The sequence below is a fragment of the Panicum virgatum genome, chromosome 3K (genome assembly GCF_016808335.1).
Source record: "Panicum virgatum strain AP13 chromosome 3K, P.virgatum_v5, whole genome shotgun sequence".
NCBI classification, from domain to species: domain Eukaryota; kingdom Viridiplantae; phylum Streptophyta; class Magnoliopsida; order Poales; family Poaceae; genus Panicum; species Panicum virgatum.
The window spans coordinates 31,365,637-31,371,705 of NC_053138.1; the positions used below are offsets into that span (position 1 = coordinate 31,365,637).

General features: G+C 45.4%; 1 long non-coding RNA gene across 1 annotated transcript; it reads left to right on the top strand.

Annotated features, from left to right (window-relative positions):
• The first annotated feature begins 259 nt into the window (after positions 1 to 259).
• On the top strand, positions 260 to 2,470 carry LOC120698964. Its single transcript, XR_005685147.1, has 3 exons — positions 260 to 837; positions 914 to 1,380; positions 1,476 to 2,470. It is a non-coding gene; the product is annotated as an uncharacterized LOC120698964 (long non-coding RNA).
• Positions 2,471 to 6,069: the final 3,599 nt, after the last annotated feature.

Below are 6,069 nucleotides of genomic sequence, written 5' to 3' on the forward strand. Positions count from 1 at the left end.
CACACGTAATTCAAATTGAGATGAAAAGGGTCAAATTTTCACTAAATAAAAGAAAAAACCAATTAGGCAGGCGGGCTGAATTCATTTTGGGCTTCCTCCGCCTCCTCCTTCCAGTAACGAGGCAGCCCAAAAGTATTGACAAATGTCTATACTACCCCAGCTTCATCTAACCCTATAGGCTTCCAGCAAAACCCTAGAAGGGTATCTTGGTAATCTTATCTCATCCGATGCCGCCGCACCCATATCTCCCGCATCTCCCGTAACTCTCATCCGCCTCCGCACCTCCATCTCCTCCTCCACCGCCGCACCCTAATCTTCTCCTCTGCCATCCCACCGCGGCAGCCACGAACCCTCCTCCGCCATCCCGCCGCGCCGGCCATGAGCCCTCCAACGAAGCTGCCCCACCACATCATCCATGACTCCTACGCCGCCGCGCGTCCGTCCTCCTTAGATCCACTTCTACTCCCCCTCCGCATCCTTCGCCGCCGCCGCCGGCTCGTACGCCGCCTGAGGTCGCGTCCTCAGATTGAGCGGGCCACCAACGCCGCCTGCTGCTTTGACCGGCCTGCAGCCCAGCAGCGACCCGGTTCTCGCAGGTGAGCCTCCCCTCCCAGTCGACACCAAGGCGGCATTCGCACAGATCTACAACACGCTCAAGGACTGGGTGGACATCGAGGAGACCCCAGGCGAGTACAGCTTCATGCGCGATGTCCCCGACTTCTCCAAGCCAGGCCCGGGACGGGAGGTCGCGCCCCGAGCTCCTCCTCCTTGGGCGTGCTCCACCTGCAGGCTGGTCCAGGCAGTGGGGGTGGCTGCGCCTCGGGCCTTGCCTCTCAGGTTCATCCCATCTACTCCCTTCCCATGTCCCGCAAGAGGTCGATCTCTCACAACCATGACTTTGTAACGCAAGCAGGAGGACTGCCTAGATCCGAGCGGGGTGGCGGTCACCTCCGTGAGAGGCAGTAGGATCTCTCCACGGCGGATCCTTGAGGCGTGTCGTGGCGTGCCCGGACTGCCAGGAGCGTTTCGTCTGCTCCGGCCTCTCCTTCATGCACAGCCTCCAACTCGTTGATTTTCTGTGTTTTGGCTATAATTAATGTTTTGGTTGCTCTTTTTTCCATGTGATTTCTGGGTGCTTTTCACCAACGCGTGCTCCCAAACTCGTCGATGGCCTTCTCTTTGGTTTGACCAGCCTGCTGTTTAGTTGGTGGTCTGCTCAGATTATTTATGCTTGTTTGGTGTTGTCTGACGGCTAGCTCACTTTTGATTTACGCATCTCTATTACCGTGATTCTGATTTTTTTGAGTTTTACTGTGTAGGTGCAGTGGAGCACTGGAGCTGAATCGTGGAGTTGCAACTCTGAATCATGGACTGCATCAAGTGAGTGATGCCTTGCTGTTTCCACTCCTGTTACTGGATTTTGTGGTATTCTCGGGAGAAGATTCAATAAGCTAATTGGATTCCTTGCTGTACAGGTCGTGCCTAATATTTAAGCTTATGTAACATTGCTGATCCAATATACCATGGGCATAAGTTTGTGTAACACAAACTATATTGTCAGTTATGGTGTGGACTACTTGAAATTCACGAGCTTTGGACACCTGCAAGCTTCTGGAGCTATTACTTTAAATTCTAGTAGTAACTTAGAGCTATTACTTGTTATGATTTGATAGTAGCCCATTGGATTCACAAATCTTTTTATTGCAAATATTGGTGACTGAAAGTATTTGACATTTCTTTTTTAGTGTACTTGTATTTGACATATTGGTCTGCTTGTAGCTCATTCACCTAGGTTACTAGTGTTGCATTATTTTTATGATCTTCGAAAGTGTATATCAGCTGCACAAGCTTTCTAGCTTTCTAGGTTATAGTGCATCATTTTTTCTTTCGAGGAGTTCATTTCCAAGTTAAAGAAAAAATTATAGTAGATCCTTTTTTGTTTGGAGGATACAAGTGTTCATTTCCAAGTTAAAGAAATGTTGCATGAGCATCCAGTATATGGTACACCACTGCATAGTGTTGCAAATATTTTGACCTATCTCCTGTGATGCTCAATATGAACTTTGAGATGGTACACCACTGCATAGTGTTCGTTTCCAAGTTAAAGAAATGGAAAATGCAATATGAACTTTTACATGGATTTAATATTTGCATGTCAGGGGCTCTTGGTCAGCAACAAGCGGCAATCTGACAGGCCATGAGGGGCTCAAGAAATATTTTGCTCTCAGTCAGCATCAATCCAGCAAGGCATCAAGGGCAAGAAAGTACAAGGCTGCATCTTGTTATATTTTGCTAAACTTGTCTTTTGTAGTTTCTGTTGCTTGAGTGGCTTAAATGCCATGTTGCTCTAGAGAATTATAAACTGGATTTGAAATATTGTTCTGGTGATGGTAACTTGGATGATAATTTTTTTTGTCTTGTGGGCTGAATTGATTATTTGATAAATAGGCTAAATTTTCCATGGGCTTTATGAATGACCGTCAATCTGAGTGGAATTGTAATGGGCTGAAAAATGGACCATCTTATTGGCCTAGTTTCAAAAAGAACCCAATAACAAGTGGGCTAGATTTTTCTAAAAATGCCATGTCATCGGCGACTTCGGATGCCATGTCAGCTGCCACATCGGATGCCAGGTCAGCTGCCACGTAGGATGCCATGTCAATATCCATGTCATTGATGGTTGAGCATGTGGCATTATCTGTGACAACATCTGTGACATTTATTTTCGTCATAGATATTGGGCTTGGGCTGGGCGTGGATTTCGGGTCATTTTGTGACGGTTTAGAAACGTCATAGATCGTATTAATCTGTGATGATTATAGAAAAAACATCACTTGATTTAATCTGTGATGCTCAATCCATGACATTATCACGAAATCGTCACAGATGGTGTTTTATGACGTTTATTCAGCAATCTATGATAAATTTGTTTCATCATAGATTAAATGATTTCTTGTTGTGTAACATTCATGTGAGACTGAATGGCGCACTCTTGATTGATCAATACCTTTTGCCTTGACTGAGGAGTGTGTTTCTTTTTGCTCTTGTGGTGTGTTGTCTCCCTTATTACACTTGGATACAAATATTTACCAACACTTGTGAAAATGGTTAGTAATAAATCTCAATCACTAGGTTGATGCTTATCTTTTATGCATTTATGCAAGCTTTGACGGTCTAAAATTAGTATTTACGAGCCGTCAACACCTTTTCCATGGACTGCAGATGGAGTGAACTAGTTTGGTATGATTCCTCTCTCTTCTAGTGTTTATATTCATCTAACTCGGTTTGGGAAGCCAACACAATGACCTTGCCCCATTGGTTTGTAACACTAGATTTTTTTTTTCAATTTCTCGAGCCTCAATGTGGAGTCCGATGCCAGTTTTGATGCAGTAGAACAAATTGGAGATGTTGATAGCAATGATAACGTCAACAGGCAGGGACCCCTACAAGACACACCACAAGAGAAGAGCTCCACTCCAAGGTGAAGCCCTACCTCCGTAGTGCTTAGATATAGGGAGAGAGTAAGGATTTTTTTTAAATAATATTATTTTAATAGTTAATCATAGAAATAAATACCAAAAAAATTATAAAAATAGGTGTCTGTCGGCTATTGAGTAGCCAATTAGCCTCTTATTAGCCAACTTAGCCTCTTATTAGCCAACTTCCAACGTGGCACGCCACCAAGGCACCCCGCGGCCATTTTGACTGCGTACGCGGGGGCCTGTCGGCGCCGAGTAGGCCTGTCGGCTACTGAAGAGCCGACTAGCCTTTTTTGGCCGACAGCGCAGGCCCAATATACCTATCGGCTATTGAGGAGCCGACATGTCCCTGATTTGCGCAATAAGGACCTATCGGCTATTGGGGAGCCGACAGGTCCCCTATCGGCTACTGGGGAGCCGACAGGTCCCTGATTTGCAAAATTTTAACTTCCCAGTAAATGAATTTATTTTTATAATGCGATTGTTTTGGATAGTCAATCAAAAATATATTTCTTAAATTTAATTATTGCTGAAACGGTGCTATGTGTTACCATCGTGCTCCAACCGGCTATTCAGAAAACGATGCACAATTTTATTACAAACGAGAACAACTTCCAGAAGTACAAGTACACATACAAAGAGCGCAGAAAAAAATATTACATATGGACCTAGAAGAGACTTCCGAAACAAACACGCAACATATTAGTCATGAAGGAACGTAACTTATTGAAGACAACAGGACTGATCAGAATGAAACGGACCACTACGACATCCATCATTCACGGCCACTACAATTGCCACATTTTGCTTTGTCAATCTCGGACTTGCGTACATCATCATCCATCTTCTTCAACCACGCCACATATTTCTGATCACGACGACTGATAGATGTGTCAATCCACTCATGGAAATGACAAAAATGAGTATTTTTCTCCTGAGATGCGTGCATTCATAAACAAGAAACGAAACAAAATTGTTAGAAAAATTATAAAAAAACTAGACAGATATATTTAAAAAAACATCTATACCTGTGATATTGAACCTGCTTTTTGGACTTCATCAATATTCTTACAAGACCAATACCTCTGGCCAAAAGTCTCGTACTCACGAGATATGTTGGGAACACAACGCATCTGGCAGTAGCAATAGGGTGGCTCTACATCTTTCGGCCAGACCTTGCAATTCGTAACACATATAGTTGGATCGTTAGGAGGGCCTCCTAAATGCGCCTCCATTTCGAGTTGCTCAACTCACATAATTCCCATCGCCAACCGTGCTCACGATGCCTTGGAACAACACCACTAACTTTTGTCGTCCAGTGGTTTGGGTCCACTTGCAGAAAATTATGCACCCAACTTAACAGATCCGTATGTCGCATGTGCATCGGATTAGTCACAGTTGTATCTACATACTGAAACTGACTCAAATCTACCCCGGAGTCACAAAACTGGATGATCGTACGTTAGACAGAACATCCTTAATCAATTTTTATATAACCCAACTGCGAACAAAGAATGACGTTATATAAGTAATTCAAATAAAATCAGTATTCCTATGCAATAATTATATATAATCACAATACAAATAACGACACATAATAATAATGGACTCCAATGTCTAATAATAGTTATGGAAAAGTCATTTCATCAGTTCAAAACAATAATCAAAACATCAAAACAATGAACAAACGGGTGCATACAATCATGTGCTTGCAATATACTTATAAAACTTCCTTCAAAATCTCTCAGAAACATCAATTTAACAAAGTTAATTACGGGAGTCACAATACTGGATGAATCTCTTTTCTAGTATATTTCCATATGACCGAACGCAAACAATTTACTATGTACTATAACATACAACTCTGATTACATTATATATATGCAAAAACAATTTATTATCATAATATAATTACCAACGTAACAATATAATGAAATTAATATTGTATTAAACAAAGACTATAATTAAATAAAAGACTGTAATTACATAAAACTGTAATTACATAAAACTGTATTAAACAAATTCACCTTTAAGTGATGCGGTTGTTGTACTCGATGAGTCGAGGAGGCCGCCGAGAGACCGGCCGCAGCCCTAGCGCCCTCGGCACCCCGCAGCCGCCAGCAGCCACGGCGGCGAGGGAGCCGCGGGGGCCCCTGCAGCCCGCGCAAGCCCCCCTGCACATCCCGCGGGGATGGGCGGCGGCGCTTGGGGGGGGGGGGGGGCGGCGCTGGGGGGCGGTGGCGGCGCAGCCGGGCGGGAGAGGGGCGGCGCCGGCGCTCTCGGGACAAAGAGGGCCGCGGCGGCGGAGCAGCAGGCCAGGGAGGGCCGGCGGCGGCGCGGGCGGGCGGGGGAGGCGCAGTGGCGGCGGTGAAAGGGGGCGCCGGTGAAAGAGACGGGCCGGGGGGTGGTAAATATGCCGACAAGCCTGTTGGCCCCCCACCGGCCGACTGGTGGCCCTGTCGTCCTAACAGACCTGTCGGCTGTGGAGGGGCCGACAGGCCTTCGAAGCTTGACAGGCCACGCTGGCTGGGTGCGTGCCACGGTGGCGGCACTAGTCGGCTGCTGGGTAGCCGACAACCACCTGTCGGCT